The following is a 20,466-nucleotide window of genomic DNA, read 5'->3' on the forward strand; positions in this document are numbered from 1 at the left end:
GTGACACGACCCCCCCAACCCAAAACAACAAGTACTTCTTTTGCCGCGGGACGCTTTTCAGTTTCATTATCACTGCGGGAGAGATCATCTCTGTCCAGAAAACATCTGGGAGAGAAATGAGACGGAGGGCTGGTGTGTGGAGGGAAAAGGAGAAGGAAAAAAAAAACAAGTGGGGAAACGAAGAGTTTGAACATTCGGGTGTGTGTGTGGAGGGAAAGCGAGGGAAGTTGGAGGAAGGAGTGAGGGGTGGAGAGAGGAAGGGAAATTGGGAGAAAGAGCAGATGGAGAGACAAACAGAATCTGGATGAAGAAGAGAAGCTGAAGCGAGCGAGAGAGAAGGAGTGTAAAGGTGCGGGATGGAGAGAAGTAGAAGAAAGGAGAAAGGAGAAGAGGAAGACAGGGACGGGGTAGACATGTGCCAAACAACATCTGCGAAGGGAGGGAGGAAGAGGGGAGGTGGCCGTGGATGTGTGCGGGAGAAAGCTTTCCAAACAACATCTGTAATGAGAGCAACATCTGTAACGGGAGGAAGGGAGGAGAGGTGAGGCGAGAGGAAGAGAAGATCTTAAACTGAGAGTGTGCCGAGGTGATGGCTGACGCCGCTGTGAGTGATTCTTACTCATAGTTAATGTTGTTGACGCAGCAAGCACGGTGAAAAAACAATCCCGACACTGGAAGCTGCGGCCGTAACATCAGCTGATGGTGACCAGCAACACTTTCATCTTGTTTACTCCTTTGCTGATTTTGGGGAAGAAAAAAAAAACTTGACTCCAGCTGAGTTTTCTGGGAAACATCATCCATCAGCAGCAGGGCTTGCTAGCTTTTGCTATTCGTCCCATCTATCACTATCAGTGCTGCAGGCGCCTCAGGTAGCACTGAGCTAGCTTTTAAGTTTCGAGTGGACGGTAGGATTGTGATGCTCGTTGTGTGAGGGCAGGTAAAGGCTGGTTTGCAGACTACCGTTTTGAAGTCTCCAGTTTGGCATATCGGCAGACGCCATCTTGGATTTTTAGAGCCAGCAGTGAGCCTTGGGGGAGGATATCCTGATTTGATCTGACTGAAAAACCCAAGAACTCGCCGTGGTAGCGACTTGTCAATCAGAAGGTAGCCACGCCCTAAAGCATACCCTGCTATTTTATTCTAATTCAGATCATAATTCACAAGAAGAACATCATGCTGTGTTGAAGAAGACTTGAAACGAGCAATTGAGACCGTAAACTCATTAAGAAGCTGCTCACTGAGGTAATAAATCAAGTGACAAGGAGGGTCGTTTTCTCATAAGCTTCAACTTAAAACAATCAGACTTGTTTTCGCAACCAGTGGAGTCACTTCTGCTGCATTGGCTTCACTTTTCAGATGTTGAAGCCCATATTTTATGCAGTCAGTGATTTTATAGCTGTGCGTCATTGTCTTCTCAAAGACCACAACCAAAAAAGGTCAAGGTCCGTGTATAACTCTGCTAGACGTAAAGGTTCAGCCTCACAAACAAACTGACTCAATAGCGTGACTCAGCGGTAGGCAGGTTGAGTCAAGACAAAGTTTGTTGTGTCGAAACAGCAGAACAAAGTTTGTGTCCAAGTCCATGTAGAGGGCTGGACAGGCAAGGAAACAGGACAGCTAGGTTCTAAGCACATCTAAGCACAAGCAGTATAATCCAGCAGGGAAGTGAAGGACGGTGTTTGGTATTTATACCAGGGGAGCTAATTAGAGGAATTAGGGGGCAGGTGAGGGTCATGTGACAGGGGAACAAAAGTTAGAGGTGAACCACTGGATGATGAGGGGCTGAGATGAGCGGTGAGCGGCAGTTCCTGTACCAAAATACAATCATCCATGCTGTTCCAGTCATGACACAGAGGTGACATGTTTGGTTAAACTTATATTCATATACGGTGCTTCAGCTGAGGATCTGAGCTTCAGATTGTGGCTCCCTGAATGATGATTTGAATCATTGACCCTAACAGAAAAGTGCTATTTTCATCAAATTTACCACACTCAAATGTAGGACGCTTTAATTGCAGTATTGATTGAGGGGTTTTCCACCACTTGAAGGCTGCAGTAACATATTACGTCCTTATGTTTAGACACCGATTACCTTTATCAGCAGGCATAAAGCAACATGGAGGATGCCGCCTCTCACTGGACCATCCCACAGAGTCTCTTAGCCGCTTGTATGCAACTAGGGATATTAACATCTAGTCCTACAAAACAGATCTATCAGCAGGCATAAAGCAACATAAGCAATTTTTGGAGTCAAGATTCCCTCCTAAATGTAACTCATTCTTCTTTAAAGCGTCCATGCACCCCTGTGATTGGCTAGTTAGATGCTGGCTAATTAGCTACAGCCTAAGCTTGCTTTGCCTGTCTGACATTTCAACGCTAACCAGTTGATGCATGATTAGAATTAATCAAAACACTGAAATTGTGGGCTGCAAAATCAAAAGAATGAGATGAAGGTTAATAAAATCGTATTACACATATTCATTTGAGCCACTGTTGGTGGATCAAATTATTTTGGGTAAGGTTTGGGTTTGGTTCTGAACATTACTGACTTGTATCCACAGTCTCTCATTCATATTTCGTTCAAAAACTTTACATCAGATCAGTTGGAGACGTGTCTACTTGACTTGTCTGCAAAGTACCGTGTGCTCGTGGATTGGTGTATCTATGATTTTCTGGGTCCCTCTGACCTGTTAATAGTGTTTATAGGCCACTACACTATCAGCAGTGGTTGCTATGGACCTATATGAGCTTTTGCACAACCGTTGCTATGCAGGGAGACAGAGAGAGAGAGAGAGAGAGAGAGCAACAGAGAGAGAGAGAGAGAGAGAGAGGAGAGAGAGAGCCAGAGGCCCATGCAGTGGATGAGTCATAGCCCCCCCAGCCCTCCCTCTCCTCACACTCATACCCCCTGCTTTCCTTCCACTGACTCAATGGGACCTCACACACACACACAAACACACACAGCTGGGAGTACACATGCATGTGCATGAACACACACACACACACACACACACACACACACACACACACACACAGCTCCTGGTGGTTTCTTACCAATCCTCTCAGTGGTAGCCAAACCTGTTAACATGTCTTCCCTGTGGATAACAGCTAATGGCTCATATTCATATGCATGCGTGCACAAAAACACAGCACACACACACACGGATGTGCTTGTGGACATGCCTGTCTCGTGCACAGCTGCAGATACACACTGTAAGTATATGGTGTCGGCGCACACGCAGGAATGCGGCCACAAACACAAGCACGCAGATGCACAAACATAACCTTTTTCACACACACACACACACTCCTCCCTCACCACATTCTGCCCTCAACAACCACCGCCGAGGTGTTTGAGGGAAGCACTTAACCTCGTGGCTGCTTATTGAAGGACCGGTTGGACTGTGAAGCTCAGAGGTGTGAATGTGTGTAACTGAATGAACGGGAGCACGACAGCTCAGAGGCGCTTCCTTTATGAATTGAGATGAGGGTATCTGCATAATTTAAAATTAGAATCGCTTCTGCATGTAAGATTTAGGGACACATGACTGGATCCATGGACGGGTGGAAGTTTTGAGGAAAGGAAGTTGATACAGACGGGGCAAAAAGAAGAGGGGTGGATGAATCAGCGACAGAAGGAGTCAAGTTGGACGGGAATTAATGGGATGCTTCCCCAAATTTGAACACTTGACTTTTTTAAAAGCCAGACAGAGGTGTGTTTTGCCATTAACAGTAAAACCGTAACATCCATGAATGCATCTCAAATGAGACCATGCAGCGTTTTGCAAGTCTTGGGTACGGCACCAAAACTTTTCTAGGTGGAGGGGATGGTGGTGAAGTTACAGGCGACAAGGCTGGCGAGCCAGTGACCACTTCAGGTCAGCATTTCAACATGTGTTGACAAAAAACGACCATAAAAAGGTATTTTAAGTCAAGAACATGTCTTTTCCCGACCCTTACCAAGTGGTTTGTGTGCCTAAACCTAACCAGATCATAATCATTTCATCATTTATTCCAGCGATTGGTTTGCTATAACCCACTTCTAAAAAAACACTCTCATGTCCACCTCTGGCTCATTTACTGGCCGATAGTTTTGCTCAGTAATTGCTCAGATAACATAACAACACGTTTGCCAAAGGGTAGCCAATGAGTGACCTTTATGACTGAGTGACCAATCCAGGCAGCCAGTAACTGATCCTCCCGACTCCCCATGGGTGAGGGGCGTGATGAGGATAAATAACCCTGTTTGAAATAGTTTTGTGTTACAAGCTAAGAACGGAGCTCGTCGCTCATCATCTGCTAAAATCTACTTACAGTCAGAATTACTGGTATCAGACAGCAAATGAAGGTAATTAAGATGAAATGAGGCTTTATGTGACACATTTTCAGCCATAATTCTGAAATGTAACATCCCGAGTTTTTTCAGGATGACATCAATTATGAGGGCACAGAATAAACAAGAGAGAAAATGTTTCGAGATGCGTCATACATCAAACAAATCTGATGTTAAAAGCACCAAAAGAGGCAAAATCCAAAGAATCTTCATGTGGGGAAACATCTTTGTACTTTGCTGTAGTTTGGGAGGATGAATCTGCAAAATCCACGGCGTGACTTCATCAAACAGAACAAAAAAAAAGCAGACATGAGGCGAGATATGGAGGAATATTTGGACGCGGGGCAGAAAGGGGGGATGCTAGAAAAAGAAAGATGTAGGGACGGATGGAGTGAGAGGAGGAGAGAGAGAGCAGACCAGTGTTGCTGCTAGTATCTTGGTTATTTATAGTTTAAATGTCCTGGCTCCTTTTGCCTGAATTCATTGTCTGCCCCTCTCTCTGTCTCTTTCCTCCTCTCCCCCTCTAGCCTCTCTCCCTCCCTCTGTCTCTCCCTCTCATTTTAACTCCCTCCCCTCCTTTTCTGTCTCCATTCTTTCCATCTCTCATCCCTCGCGCTGACTTCACCTCCGCCCTCTCCATCTCCATCTCCATCGGTCTTTATTCCCCTCCCCTCCCGTCCCCCTTCATCTCTCTTCTCTTTCATTAGATATTGGGTCAGTGCTCCCCCCCCCACCCCCCCAACTTCCCCACTCCTCACCCCCCACACACTGATGCTGCTCACTGGTGTGGCGTTTCTTTAGTAATGTTACGCAACGGCCATCACAGACACACTGTGGGGCATGGGAGGGCGGTGGGGATGAGGGAGATGCTGGATCGGGAAGAAAGACAGAGGATGAGAGACATGGGGGAGAGAGGGAGAGAGAGAGAGAGAGAGAGGGCTATTCATTGCTCATTGACCCACTATCTTACCCGGTCTCGTGGTCCCATCAGTCACATCTCAACCTTCATGAGCTAATGGCTGATTCTGACCCATTTACACTCCCGAGTTTTCCACTGGAGCGTGAATGCATTTTAATGCGGCGTAATGTGTGACATTATGACCACGACCAGCTTTTTCATTCAACTTTTTGTAGTCCGTAAATCAATGCACAGATTTCAGGTCATAAATATACAAATATTTCAGTATATGTGTGTTTTTGCGGGGCCTGCGACCGCTGCATAATATTAAAATTTTAATTGCACTATAGCAGCAATGAGTCACTCCGTGCGCTGAGAGTAAGACCGCTGGTTAAATCATTTATTAGATCAATAGGCCGCTGCAGTTAATTTGCATGGGCTTTTTAAAAGCGAGGGAATATTTTCGGCTGTGTAAAAAAGGTTTATTCTAACATTTTCGACATTTGAATAAATAGACCAAAAGAAAAATATGATCCTGTGCTCCAAAAAGTGATTATGCAAAGATGTTTGGATGACTCAGGACTTTGTAAGAGGGGTTAATTAAAAGCTAAAAATATTTTTTTGTAATGGTGCTGAAATCCTCACAGTCTGAATATCTCATTAGTGCAACAGTAACAATACTGTGGATGTAAATAACATATCACCGATGGGATAACGCTGATTTTACTTTGACTTTCAGTGTGTGCGTTCTGGAAGCTCAGATTTTGTTCTGCTCAAGGCTGATCCCAAAGCATTGTGGGCAAGTAAAGTTGGAAAAAGACACTTTATTAAGAAGAAGTGTTTGCTTGCTCACAGGCTTTAAACCTATGGAGGGCTGAAACTGTCAAACAATAGTATAAATAGATAAATAAATGGCTCCTTAAATATGTAAATATGCCAAAAGCAAAACTAAAAATCAACATCAGCATTGATTCATTTATAAAATCTGATATAAATTGATATTTATGCCCTCCACACATCGCACGCCTGCAGCTGCCTCACAGTTTAAACCCATCCAGACCCACTAACAATACCTCCAGCAATTGAAGGCAATTTGACTCATGTTAAGGTCTTTAAATGTGAGTGTCACGGTACGATGACTCACACTAAAACAGTTTTACCCACCAGCACTCATATACAACTAATTTACACAACAGCATTTACATATGGAAGGAAGCATAATGCCGGCCAGATTGTGTTTTCTATCAGGAGATGATAATTAACATATCTGCAAAGTCACAAAATGTTGATACAGAATGCGTTTTGTTTTCCTTCAGTATCAGTTCATGCTTTTCTAAAATGTTCTCGTACAATAAAACTTTTTAGAGCCTGAGTGTTATATCGATATTTTCGGCCTAGCACAGATATATCAGTATCAGTGAATGTTGTCCAATACATGTAAATATTAAAACTTGTAACATAACGCAGAAAAAATACTCTTGGTGTGATTAAATTCCCAGTGGAGTTTACTGTTTCGGTGCACTGACGTCTAGTTTATTTCTAAACTGTAAAAATATTCTGTCTCTGGTACATATTTCTGCCACGTGTTTGATAACCGCATTTAAGGTATTGTTGCAGAAAAATGTGCATTTATCATGTATGTATTCTGTATATATGAGAATACCAGCGAATATATCTTTATCTGAGTGTTTTTACTCCCTAACATCGGCCCCAAAGATCAAGCAAAGTCTCTAAAACTTTTATCATCTTCCCGAACTTTAACCAAAGTGCTTAATGTTTAAACAATGATTTGAACCTCAGTCTCCAGTGTCAGAGTCCTGCACTGCACCGTGTACACCCACTATACAACACCCTCCCTGCCGGATGACTTCTCTGAGGTTCAGCACTTCCTACACTTGAAAAACCGTTGCCAGGAAACATAATCCAGGCAGCAATTAGGTTTTCCTGCTAAATGTAATTGGAAAAACAAATTAGTAGTATATCAGCATCATTTCCAGGAGACAGACTCGGTCCCACGGCATCAAGTTACTGTAAATGAGTCGCGTGCCCCATTTATGTTTGTCATTCACGTGTATTCGTGGTGCGGACATTGGAATAGTACACAGAAATGACTCACATAGATTTTATGATGCTTAGAATAAAAAGAGCAGGAGCTGGAAATATTGGGGTTTTATTTGCCTGCCCTTTACTGTAATGCATCACCAACGTCTGAGTCAGTCTTTGGATTCTTGAAAACATTGGAAGACTTTTTTTTTTGCTTTTTAACCTATGAAACCACTCTGCTCGTGTGGCCAAGCATTACTCAATTTCACAGACCTTTACTTCAAATTCTCGAGCAGATTTCAAAGACTCAGTATATTCATAAGAAGCCATGTTAAAGTGTTGAAACATGACGCAAAAGACATCTATCCATTTTCTGAAATCGCCCGGACAAAAGACATGGCAGCTGAGTTTTTCCACTCATAACTGTGCAGTATAAGTCAACATCTAGTAAATCTAAAGAAGAGACAAAGCCTGACATTCTCCTACTATTCTGTAATTTCTGATAAGCTGCCAATGTAACGATACAGCAGCATAAATCATAATAATACAGTAAAAATCTGAGCTCTCATCATCCTCTCTGGCTCCGCTGGCCAGCTTGTTGTAACGGAGAGGATTTGGGGAGGATGTAATGTAGAGCTGCAGAATGAGGCCAGGTAGCTGTTCCACATATAGCTGCCTGGTGTAATTTTATACAGGACTAAACATCTGTTGCCTCATTTATCAATGAGCTTTGCCGGGACGCTCGCGGTTCTTTCGTTTCTGTCACCTCTCCGTCTCTCACATCTCTTCTGTCTGTCTCTCTCCCTCTCCCTCTTTTCATTACCTCATTTTTCTCCTTTTTTCCCCTCTTTCTCTCCCTCTGTGCCAAATGAATTCATCTGGGTGGGAGGGAGGGGGGGGAGGAAAACATTGCAGAAAGTTTCACTAAACAAAACTAGGATAGAGCAGTGAAGGGACCGGAGAGAGAGCTGAGGGATTTCTCAAAAGGGGGACAGTCTGGTTGTTTGCAGGTGGTTGCTGTTACTCCCCCATTAAAGCTCTTTCAGCCTTGTTTATTAACTGCAGTGTTTCCCATACCATTGCCTTTGGGGGGCAATGGTTTCCTCTGCAAGAAACAAAATATTTTATTTATGTTATGTTGTGAATTCTTCACTTTTCATAAACAATTACGTTCAGAGACTCTACCTCTATCCGCTATGTGTTTCTGCTCTCCTTACGCTACCGGTGCAGACGTCACTGATGATGTTAACTGCAACATAAGCTGCTATCAGGTTTATGTAGCGCAATAACGCAATTATTTTTATATTTAATGATGTTGCACTGTCTAGCCGATAAGACAGCATGTAAAGAGCTCGAACACCAGAGGTGGACTAGTCCCACTGAGTTAAACCAAAGTCCTTTCAGGAGAAGTCTTGCCACTTGGCAGCCATCTTGGCAACACCCCCAGGCAGTTATTCGGGGCTACCAACACCAGGTCCTTATCTTAAAAAAGTTTGGTGACTTCAAATTAAAGCTTAAAATGTTTGCTGATTACACTTCAATTACGGCTCAATCCACACTGCCGTGACGTGACGCCATCTGCTTATAGTCTAATGTTTGGATCACCTCACCTTACTTGATAGTCCTGTGCGTTAGCGTGATCTCCTCTTCTATGCTTGGTAGAAGTCCATCTGCAGCTGCACCAAATCGGTTGAAACTGTTGTGAATTTCAACTGTCCAACTGCAACAACGCAATTGGCTGATGTGTTTCCCAGTTCAGCTGGTAAAGCAGACTATTGGCTTTTGAAGGGAACTGGTAGGATATGTGTCATTTGACCGTCGACCATCTCTGCTGAGTGGCTCGTCTCCTCTCTTATAGCATCTCTGGTTCAACCTCAGCCTTGACAGTGGTGACTTTTGAGGGAACTGAGAGCTAAAATCATTTCAACTGTCTCGCACCATCTAGTTTAACATAACCCAGATTTGCTGGAGTATAAAGTGCTATGCAAAAAAAAAGATGTGAGACAGGAGGAGATGGTTCAAATACGTTCTGTTGAATTAATGTTGTTAACTTATTGTCTTGCTTCGTGACCGAGGGAGCATCACAGTGCGTCACCTAGTTTCTGGCACCGTCTACTTTGCAAGGACGACTGAATGAATTTTCGCTGTGGCCAGACACTGTGATCCTGTTTCCACCATGCAGTTGTTGTCGCAGTCACTTTGAGAGTCAGGATTCGGTAAAAATGCTTTATTTCCTGCTACGGCTGGCAGCTTCAGATTGCTGCACATGTTTTTTGGGGGAGGATAGTGAGGCTGTTTAATGTGCTCTGAAAAGCTGCAACCCTTGTTTGAGGGTAGTATGCACTCACCACGTTGTAACACTCTTGTCCTGAGAGTGCTACATGCCGGTGACACAGCTCTGTCCCTAAAAGCGTCGCTGTTTTTTTTTCAGCTCTCTGAAATTACACAGATACGTCTGGTAACAACAAAAACCCACCTTTTACAGAACAAATCTGATTTTATATATACGATACAAAAGAGATCTGTAGTTCTACAGTGGGGGAAATGCATGAGGGGAGATGTCTGCAACTGTTTGACTGATCCAATGCATGATGGGGATCAGTGATGGAGCTAACACACTTCAACATTTTACATGATACCAGTGCAGATCTAAGTGCCCGTGGTGCCTCTTACATGTACGCTAGCTTGTTAGGTTGTGTAGTTTCCTGTTAGCAGACACACGACTAAAGCCGGAGAACAGAAAGCACCGAGACGACGCAGTGAGTGAGGTTAGAAAGGAAGGTTAGAAGGTTAGGTTGGCTTTAAACCTCTTAACCTGTACTTTTCCTCAACAACTTTGAAAATGTCGTCACTGAATGTTCTGAAATGTTCTTATTCAACATAATTTTTGCTGAATTGTACCCTTCAGTCCGGTGAGAGGTGTGGTTGGAAAAGTTTCCTCCTGCTTGATTTACAGCCGTTTCAGTGGATCCCAGTGATTCCAGCGTGACCCAGTTTTACAGCGAAACAAATTATTCCCACTTTAGAGTCTTCAGGCATTATTCAAGATGGTTACTCTGACTGCGAGCCACATTGTAGTCGCATCATTTTACTGTAGCCTAGATTACAACCCCAAATCCAATAAAGTTACGACCCTGTGTAAAACATCCTGGCCCCGTCCTTGATCGTGAACGACTGAGCCTTACGAGGATGCCCCTTTCATACCCAACCCTGATACTATCGAGGTGTTTTTGGAGAATTCAACAACTTTTCCAGTCTTTTGCTGCCCCTGTCCCAACTTGTTTAAAATGTGTTTCTGCAAAAAAATCAGAAAAAGCACAGATTTACAAAAATCAATGACAAAAATGTTAATGTTAATTTCATTATATATCAAACAGGATCACAGTCTGTTTTATTTATGTTTAACACAGAGTCCTAACTTTTTTGGAAGCAGATTTGTAGCTACTTTTGAGTTACACATGTTACGCTTATACAGTACAGCTCCTTTTAAATGAGCAGTCGTCTTGTATTTAATTGTCAGGGCTTTGCTTTGCAGCCATTTGCAAATAGTTTGTTCATACCTCTTTACAAGTGTGAGATATTGGTGCTGTCAGAAATTCCTGATTTTTCACAGAAGCTTTAATGATTTCTTTTCTGATTCGGCTGCTCATACTTTCCATATAAATGATATGATGTCAAATCAGAGAAAATCGGTGAAAGATGGAAGTCATACTGAGAGAAGTGACAACATTACACCAATTCCTGCTGTCTTTCACTGGTTTCCTGTGAGTTTTAGAATTGATTTTAAGATATCAATGCTTCTTTTAAGCTTTGAATGGTCTGGCTCCTGCCTATATCTGTGATTTGCAAACCCCTTATGATCCTGATCCCTGCTTGAGATCCTCCTCTTCCTACTAAATGGTCCCTAAATCTCGACAGGGGCTTCTGCTGTTCGGGCCCCTCAGCTGTGGAGATGTCCGGCAGGCAGACTCAGTATCTTCCTATAAATCGATCCCAAGACTCACTTTTATCTCAACTGATCACATCTGTTATTATTACTTCATCTTGTTTAAATCTTGTTGCTATAGGTATAGGTGAAGGTGCTATATAAATAAAGTTAATTATATTATTATGAACTGGCATTAATCTGCTCACACTTTTGCTGCATATGGCCAAACAGAGCTGCTTAAAATTCAATCATCGCGCACGACCCTGTCAGGTTAAGAAGTGAGCTTGTGTGTTACATGTTAGAGTGCTTGCCTCATTCATTTTAATACTGAGGGGAAATTTTTTTAGCAGCGATGAACTCATTTGGATGGAAAGTGTGAACACCTGGTTGTGGAATAGTCTCCGACCACCTGGCCTCTTTGGTGCCCTTCACCACACTGCTCCTGTCCTGCCAAATTACAATTAGAAAGCCGTTTGTGCTGCTGTCACATTAGCAGCTTCTTGTTTTGTGCCACATGACAGCGCACTGCTCCATTTCTCTCCAAAAAATCAAAGACAGGATGGAGGCTTTCATCAGCAGCGAAACCCAGCAGTTTTATTTTTTCTGTCACATCTACACATCAAACTAATTTATGTGTTGTGTGTGTGCGCACACACACACACACATACGTGCGTGCCTGCAGACAGGAAAAGTAATTGCTTACTCTAAATTAGTTGGTGCAAGTAGGGTGAGAATCTAATTCCACATTTATTACAATTATCTTTAATAGGTCTCTCTATTGTCGAATGTGTTCTGAAATTGTGCGGAAATGAATTGGGCTGTCCGGGTTCAAAGATTAAAATGAAATACAGCTCACAATGAAGTCGTTTAATGAAGTGAACGCTTTTCAGGCGACACTGTTCCTCGGCTTCATGAAGTGGAACACATCTTGCATGTCAGAGTTTTTATCTCGAAATACACGAAGAGCTGATTTTGGTATTCACATTCATTGATTGCAGAGCATTTCAGAGTACGACCAAATCAATAAACTTGCGCGTATACTGTATGCATGGAGACACAGTCGATAACAAAGATCGGAAACCTAAAAGAATAACATGTCCTCCAACCTTCAAAGCGAGCAGATAGTTCAGCAATGTAATGAATCCATGAAAACTTTATGGGGGTTCAGTAGTCGAGGCTTAAAAATAGTATATGACCTGCATCACTGGATTCCTTTGATGGGTTCTTATAGCAGTTTCTATAGTATGAGTGTTCATGTGGATCTGCAGTGGCAGGGTACTTTGGAGAGTAAGGCAGTCTCTCCTTTTCTGCAGTATGAACTAATAAAAGAACAGAACAACAGAGCTGATTGTGAACACAACCTACTGGCACTGGATGTTGGACTGGTGAAGGAATAGGGCAGCCTAGTCCAACCTGCTCGGCACCTTCTGTAATGACAGGAAGCGTTCACTTCACCATCAGAGTTCTGGGTAGAGTTGAGTCCACACCCACCAAATCCAGCACAGCCAACAGCTACAGATGTAAAATAAAAAAAGGTCGTTGGAGAGGTGAGGAGGGGAGGTTGAACAGCGATCGAGACAACTACAACTTTCCGAATTTAGGGTTGCAGGCTGTGTCCGATTGTTCTCGCAACTATCGGAAACCGACAATCCAACATTCACACCCACTTCACACTCTGATCGGCCAGCTGTGCCGAGGCCAATAAAGGAGCCAGGGACTGAACTTCTCAAGGTCTTCATTAATTAAAATAGTATCAAAAACACATTATGGCCAAGTGCAATATCCAAATCACAAGAGACTTCAGAGATGTTCTGGCCCACAAATCTTGCTCTCCAGATGTAAGAAAGCATGTTTGTTTGATAGAGACCCCAACAAATGTCACATCATCATAATTTTTAGGTTCTTTTTTGGCTAAAATTGAAACTGTAATACAAAAACGATCTCTTCACTGATAGGGAATCAACTGGCAAATCTAATATCTGTCAAAATATTTGTGATATGGTTGTTTTACCATTGTGCAGCCTTGTAGAAACATGCAGGAAGCAAAACAGTCAGTTGTCTTGTGAACAACTGAATGCAACAAAATAAATATCTTCCAGACTGTCTGAGAATGCATTGCTTTGATGATGACCATATTGCCCCCCTGCCTTTAAGTGTTCATTTTTATGTAGTGACAACACTGTGCTTATGGTCAGGTTAGGTTAAGGCACAAAAACCACTTGGCTAGAGTTAGGAAAAGATTATTTTTTTGGCTTAAAATACCTGTCATGGCTGCCACAAACATGGCTGGAAATAGTCTGGAGGTCTCCTCAAAGATACCCACTTGTGTGACACTTACAAATGTTGAAACAGAGTCTGGAACTGCCCCACCACCGTCCCCTCCACCTCCAGATGGTAAGTAGTCTATGTCGCCTACAAATGTGAGCGTATCAGTGGTTTGCAGATCCTGGCGACTGGCCTGTGTAGTATTGTATCTTAGTATGGCATCCAGTTCAGAATACAGTCATATGTTTTAGGTTATCCATATTCAGTGCAGATGGGGAACCTACAGTACACAAGTAAATGTTTGCAAACGCGCGAAAGCAGAAAAAAAAAAGTGAGAAAACCGTCTCCTGGATGAATTAACGTTAAAAGATCAAGAAAAGCAAAAGCAACACATTTTCTGTGCATCACACCTGTAATCAGCTGAACTGAGCTGATAGCCATCTTTGCTGCGCAACACGTCTTCTTTGAGGTCTCTGATGTTCATCCACCTTTGCAGCTGAGGGATTACTTTAATGGCATTTTAGCATACAGATTGACTGAGCCATAATTAGCATAAAGAATAAAGACACTATGCCGAGTATTTGCATAACACACAGCGCTGGTTCAGAGGAGGGCGTTTGTACTTTACATTACATCTCTTACTCTCCCACACACACTTTCTGCAGTGGGTTAGGGTGTTAATTCTTCATAAAAGGATGTCTGATAGCGTTTCATCACACTACATTAACTTATCCTTAACAGCCACGAGGTCAGTCGACACGCAGGCCCGTTGATTGGCTTGTGACAGCAGAGGGGTCACCGGGGTCTCATATTATTGGTATAAATCACCTGCGGAGTGTCACACGGGCCCGTCTTGCTGCGAGGATAAGTGGGTGATGGAGCCGTCCTGACCCCTGAGGTGCAGGTTGGTCTCAGAATAATAGTATCTGTTCCATGTTTAAGCAGGATGTATAATTTAACAGGGGCAATTTGGAAGAGCGACACCTCATTATGACGACTGCAGGGAGAGGAGGAGGAGGACGAAGGAGAGCGTAATGCAATAGTTTATTTCAAAAGTAGAGATAGAACAGTGGTATGACTTTTATTCATAAAATCACAATAGAGAGAAGCTGTATAGTGCAACTCAAGTGTATGAAGTGTATATTTATTCATGTATTTTTATATATATAGTTATTTGTCTTGTTTATATCTGTCCTGCACTGTACTTAACACCCAGATTAACAATATAACAACTGGCAATAATATGGTTGGAAATTGTTGTAAATTAAAGACTGTTTAGTGCCGACTCGTTTATTTGTTGTTCTAAATTAAATAGTGTGTAAGTCAGGAAGACTTTATTTTAATTTCAGCTCTGTTCTTTATCTATACAGGCTTGTGAGTTAACATTCAATCTTCTTGTCACTTGCCTGCGTCTTTAGGCATAATTTAGCAAAATTTTGGTGTATATCTGTCCAGAGGCTGAACGTTTAAGTTTGTATTTACATTTACTTTTGCAAGGATCAGCTTTTGGTATTTGTGCAATGTGTAAACGTACGGACTGTTAATAATGTTGTCAAACAGCCGTGGATTAAACATAAAACTGTTTGGTCAGTGTTGGAGTTAAATCACTCGGTTAGGTTTAGGAAAACATCCTGCTTTGTGGTTGAATAGCGTTCACTTACGTAGAGTTGAGTTACGTGAATTCACTTATTTACGCAACATAACTTAAGAATAAATGACTGTAGACACTTGGTCAGGCGCTCCAGCCTCCCAGGGGAAAGTCCTGCATATCAGCCACCCTAACCACCCACTGACTCAGCCTTTCCTGCCCGTTATACCATTGTACTTGAGGGGAGCTTTCAGAAAAGACACTAGGGGGTACCTGGCGTGTCAAATTTAGAAGTGACCAGGCTGCTGTATATGACGCGTAGGGGGTGAGAACGGGCTGCTATATTTCAGATTTGCATAATAACTGTACCTATCAAGCAAATTAGTGATTTAGGAAGGATATGGAAATTTGTTTACACATCCACGGTACACCCACACAGGTGTTTGCACTCATTTTCCCTGATTAGACGTCTTCTCAGCACCGTGTAGGTGTTCAGACTGTGATTGATTGGCATCTCTTGCATCTGTCTGTCAGTGTTACTGCAGTGTTATTTGAATGGTATAACTTATTCCTTTATGCTTCTTATTTTTAATTGAGTGGCCTCTTGTAATCCAAACTCCGCCCAGTGTCAAGCTGATCTGAAGTTTAATCAGTCTAAGTAATCGACAACACCTGTGTGTATGTGTGCAGCGTCTTTTAAAGGTTATAAAGCCCAGGTGTTACTAATTACATTAATGACGGCCCCGATGTATTCAAGTGTCCCAGTAAATCATAGCAGCGAGACAGCGTGTACAAAACCAGGATCCTAAAACTGAAGCAGCAAAATGGAATCCACCCATCAATAATTTATCACGCCTGTGCTTTCTCTACAGCGTAACGTTGAACTGTCATCTGTGATGATCCACGTCTTTATCTCAGTTTTAAAATCCCACCAACATTAATTCTTTCAAACCCAAAAGAAGTTTTTCATCAACACCCCTGAGAGTGGTTGAGTTTTAAATTGCTGGTCTCATATTGCAGCGTGAACAGATGAAATGAAGCTTTCAAAAAAGAACAAAAAGAAACACTTGTTTAGTATTTCCACGAGCATCAGTGTTAAAATTAATCCGTCTGTCTTTCTACAACGTGGTTAATTATAAAATACACGAGCAGTCACAATAATAATAATAATAATAATAATAATAATAATAATAATTCATTTCATTACAATAGGGCTTTGGCTAGGGCTTGCAGAACAAGCGTATATTGACATAGACTGAAAATAATGTTATACGTAAGTCCACATATTTTGACTACATGCCAATATATTCAAATTTTTCTTCAAGAATGTATAAAAAAACATAATCAATATACATTTTGATGATATGTTCATGATATGTATATGAAAATCTATTTGTTGAAATATATATTTTTTTATATTGTATCTTTGTCAATATAGAGAGAAAATGTCATTTTATATATGCAATAATACATCACAAGTACACATTATAGTGTATATAATATAGTATTAAATATATTTTTGAATACATTTGAATACGACACCAGACATAAGCCTGTGTCATCTCTTCATATCAGTGTGTAATTACAAGGTGGAAAATTGTCACAAAACTGTTTAATTGACACAAATAATGAAAAGAAAGCATAAAGGCCGGCTGGTCCTGAGGCCTTAAAGAAAAACAATGACGACAGTGCTGTAAACTCACATTGTGTTGGTTTCTTTAACTGGTGCTCTACATGCATTTCCGTGTTGATTGAAAATCTGTGTGCTAGTTGTGACTGATTGATCAAAAAACCCCATTATGATGATTATGAGTAAACCTCACAAAACTGGTCTCACAGTCACAAAATCAGAACACAGACACGAGAAGCTCATTGACTCATCTGATGACAAAAGAGTAGTAAGACCATTTGTTCTTGGGTAAACATGTGACACATGAGAACAGTGTGTGTGTGTGTTCAGTACTCTGATAACTAGAAGTGGCTGTAAAACGCTCATGACTGAGGCTCATAAATGAATAAGAAACAACATGCCAAAATTTTCAGACCCAATTCATGTTGTTTGTGGCCGTCTGTTAAAGCCAGCGCCATCAGTGAATCTCAGATGATGACATAATGCTCCGCTCGGGATGCACAGGTTTCATCCCTGTCGAGACAATAAAGTGTGCTCTTGATTTTGAATTGCGGGAAGAAGAAAAAGAAAAGAGAGGGAGAGAGAGGAGGAGGAGGTGGAGGAGGAGGAGAGGAGGGCCGAGCTGCCAGCTCAGTTCAAATGGGAATCTGGTCCTCGGGGTACATGCACATGTATGCATGTGAGAGACAGATAGAGGAGCGAGAGGGAGAGGGTTGTGTTGAGGGAGAGATAGGAGAGAGAGAGAAGGGAAAGGGAAAATGCAATTCCAGATTACATGTGCTTGTGCTGCAGCGTGGGTGGGCATGTGTTGGAGGGAGTGAGGGAGAGTGTGAAAGGCAGAGAGAGAGGAGAGAGAGCAGTGATTGAGGAGAGAGGAGATGATGGAGATTCTGCCCGGCAGTGAGTGTGTGAATTGCTTGTGTTTGACATAATGTGGGTTTCTTCATGTGGAGTAAATTAAAACTGAAAACCAAACACTGACACAAAGAGTATTATTATTAAAGTTGAGGGAGTGTTGGTACAAGTGTTTTTTTATTTGTTTGGGGTTTTTTTTGACTGTGTCTTCTACTTTGCACATCTCCTAGCAACCACGACAGACACCATTTTGAATGTTTTATAACAGTGTAGCTACATGTGAGTTGGATGGTTGAGAAAAATAACAGAACTCATGTGAAGGCAGGAATGTTAAAAATGAACGGTCTGAGTGGGAGGGATGAGTCCAAACTGGATGAGCTGATATGCTGTCTTGTAGTAAGCAGTTACAATTTAATCTGGTTAACAGACCCGAAGACTTGGTAAAACCTATAAAGACACACCACACATACTGAGTCCATTCATTCCTGTGGGAACTTCTTTGATATAGAATGACGGTGGGGAAAAAATTTGCGGTGGGTTTTGGAAAGACCACATCCACCGAGGGCCACAGGTTAGCATAAAACAAATTAACTAATTCACAAAAAAGTTTGTACACTCGCTTGAGGTGGCTTTTGTCTTTTGCGAATCAGAGTCAATGCGCAAAATGTTTGATGGAAACAGATTTGCCAACTCAACTCACATGACTGATCAGCTGTTTCCACTGTCTGCTGCGTGCATTATAATCATCGTCTCCGGACAGCATGCAACATGGCCGATGCAAGCTGACATGCAAGAACAATTACAACGTGCCCTATCGAGAGTAATTCCTGACGACCTCTCTCCGATTTGTCTCCTGGTTAGTTTACCTCTAGCCTCTGTTTACTTCCACATCCACGTGTGACGTAGCCACGTAGCCTACACCGTGTCATCCTCTGACGTAGCCTACTTCATTCGCTCAAAGAAGTTTATGGAAACACACCAGATTCGCATTTTGACATTTTTTATTTTCTGCAAACTTTCAGAAGTTCACTTAAAATTCGCCTGACATTTTATGGAAACGTGGCTATATTCAGCTAACACTGTAAGCACGCTAGCTGTGTGACATATGCATGCGTGTTCATACTATTCTCAGTGTTGTGATCAAGAACACCTAAACCAAGACCAAGTCATGACCAAGACTAGTGCGTGTCCCACACTATGGTTTCCCACATGCAAACCATAGGACCTCTGGAAGATCCACATTCACATAAAAACAATGACGGAAGACAAATGAGACCAAAATACAAAAAAAGTGTTAAACCTTGGCCCATCCTTGCTTATGAACGACTGCGAGGATGCCGCTTTCATACCCAATCATCACATATTACCAATGAACCTGTTGACCTGGGGAATGTTTCAAACAGGTGTTTTTGGACTATACCACAATGTTTCCAGTCTTTTCTTGCCTCTGTCCCAACTACAAATTCAGAATGAGCATATTTTTACAGAAATCATTGAAGTTAATAAGATAAAACATTACATTTATTGTCTTTATTGGGTTAATAACACTCTCAGAAACATGTCATTTTCATGATATTATCTGTATCAGGAGTTAACAATTATATGATGCATGTAGCAACGTGCTGACGAGAACAACTGGGACTATCCTGTTATTTATAGATGGCATTATTTCAAGACAGAGCTGATAAGATCCACCCGTAATAAACCTCCAGTTGAACAAATAATAATGTTTTTGACGCTGATGACTCAGTCTTTTTAAAGAAATACTGAGACCTCATTCGTGTCCCCCTGGAGATCAAACTACATCACCCGAGAGACCCGAGCTCATCAACACTTTATTTCTCTCCTTGACAAAAAGCCTCTTGAGTGCACCCAGCATGAGTCAAGTCTATTTAACTTTGTAGTATCCCTGCCATCTGCACAACAAATAGTTACAGTAAGCAACCGAGACAAGATACGACGTGAATGCAAAGCTATTTCCTCCCGAAACACGCAGCGCTGTTGGTTCATCACAGTCCTCTCAGAAACGGGAAAAGGAATTTCAGCACACAGCTCCACACAGTTCACACCGAAATTATAAAATGATGAAAGCGTTCTCGCTGAAAGGTTTTTCCGAGCCGCATCCTGGTGAAATATCTTTAATGTATCTATCAAAGTCTACCTGATGAAAAACACTTTGTTCGCCTGAGTGTTTGCTGAGGTGTATTAAAGATATGTAAATATGAAACAGGCTTGTGGTAGACTTCTGTCATCATTTTTCTTTCACTTTTATGTGTCGAGCTTTGGTGTAAAATTGTTCGTCTTCTCCGTGGCCATGATGAAAATGCAGAATATCTGAAAACTTAGCCGTGAGTGTTATCACCGTGATGAGTGAGAAAGACAGCCAGCGAGGCTCTTGACAATAGGGCTGATGCTATAGTATATGAGCGCGTGTGTGTGTGTGTGTAAGTGTGTGTGTGTGTGTGCCTGTAAGTGTGAGACATATTGCGCAAGTGTGTGTGTAACCGATGCCCATTTGAAAGCCGGGCGCGAGCCTTTCGTCCTTCAATCGCCAATTAACAAGGGCCCATTTAATTGCAGTGGTTTGGGAGGGCATACAATTACCACTGGAGCTGAACCAAGCTAAACACACACACACCCACACACACACACGCACACACACACACACACACACACACACACACACAATTCTTCTTAATGAGCGGCACTATCAGCTCTCCTTTCTTCCTCTCCTTCATTTGCATTTTCGCTCACTCTCTCCTCCTGCCTCCTCCTCCTCCTCCACCTCACCCTCCCGCCTGCTCTGTCGAGGCGTTTAAATTAAACTCCTCCTGCTTTCTTTCCTCGTCTGTCTGTCACTTTCCGTCCTGTGATGTGTTTCCTTCAAAGCTGACAAACCTCTCTTCCTCTCCTTGTTTCCTTTGTC

At 42.2% G+C, this 20,466-nt stretch overlaps 1 protein-coding gene across 1 annotated transcript in view; it reads left to right on the forward strand.

Moving 5' to 3' along the window:
* cacng2b (calcium channel, voltage-dependent, gamma subunit 2b) overlaps window positions 1-20,466 on the forward strand; it is a 64,640-nt gene that overhangs the window by 23,970 nt on the left and 20,204 nt on the right. The gene's annotated exons all lie outside the window — the stretch shown is intronic.

This window comes from Pagrus pagrus (genome assembly GCF_965226575.1).
Source record: "Pagrus pagrus genome assembly, chromosome: 2".
In the NCBI taxonomy this organism is placed as follows: domain Eukaryota; kingdom Metazoa; phylum Chordata; class Actinopteri; order Spariformes; family Sparidae; genus Pagrus; species Pagrus pagrus.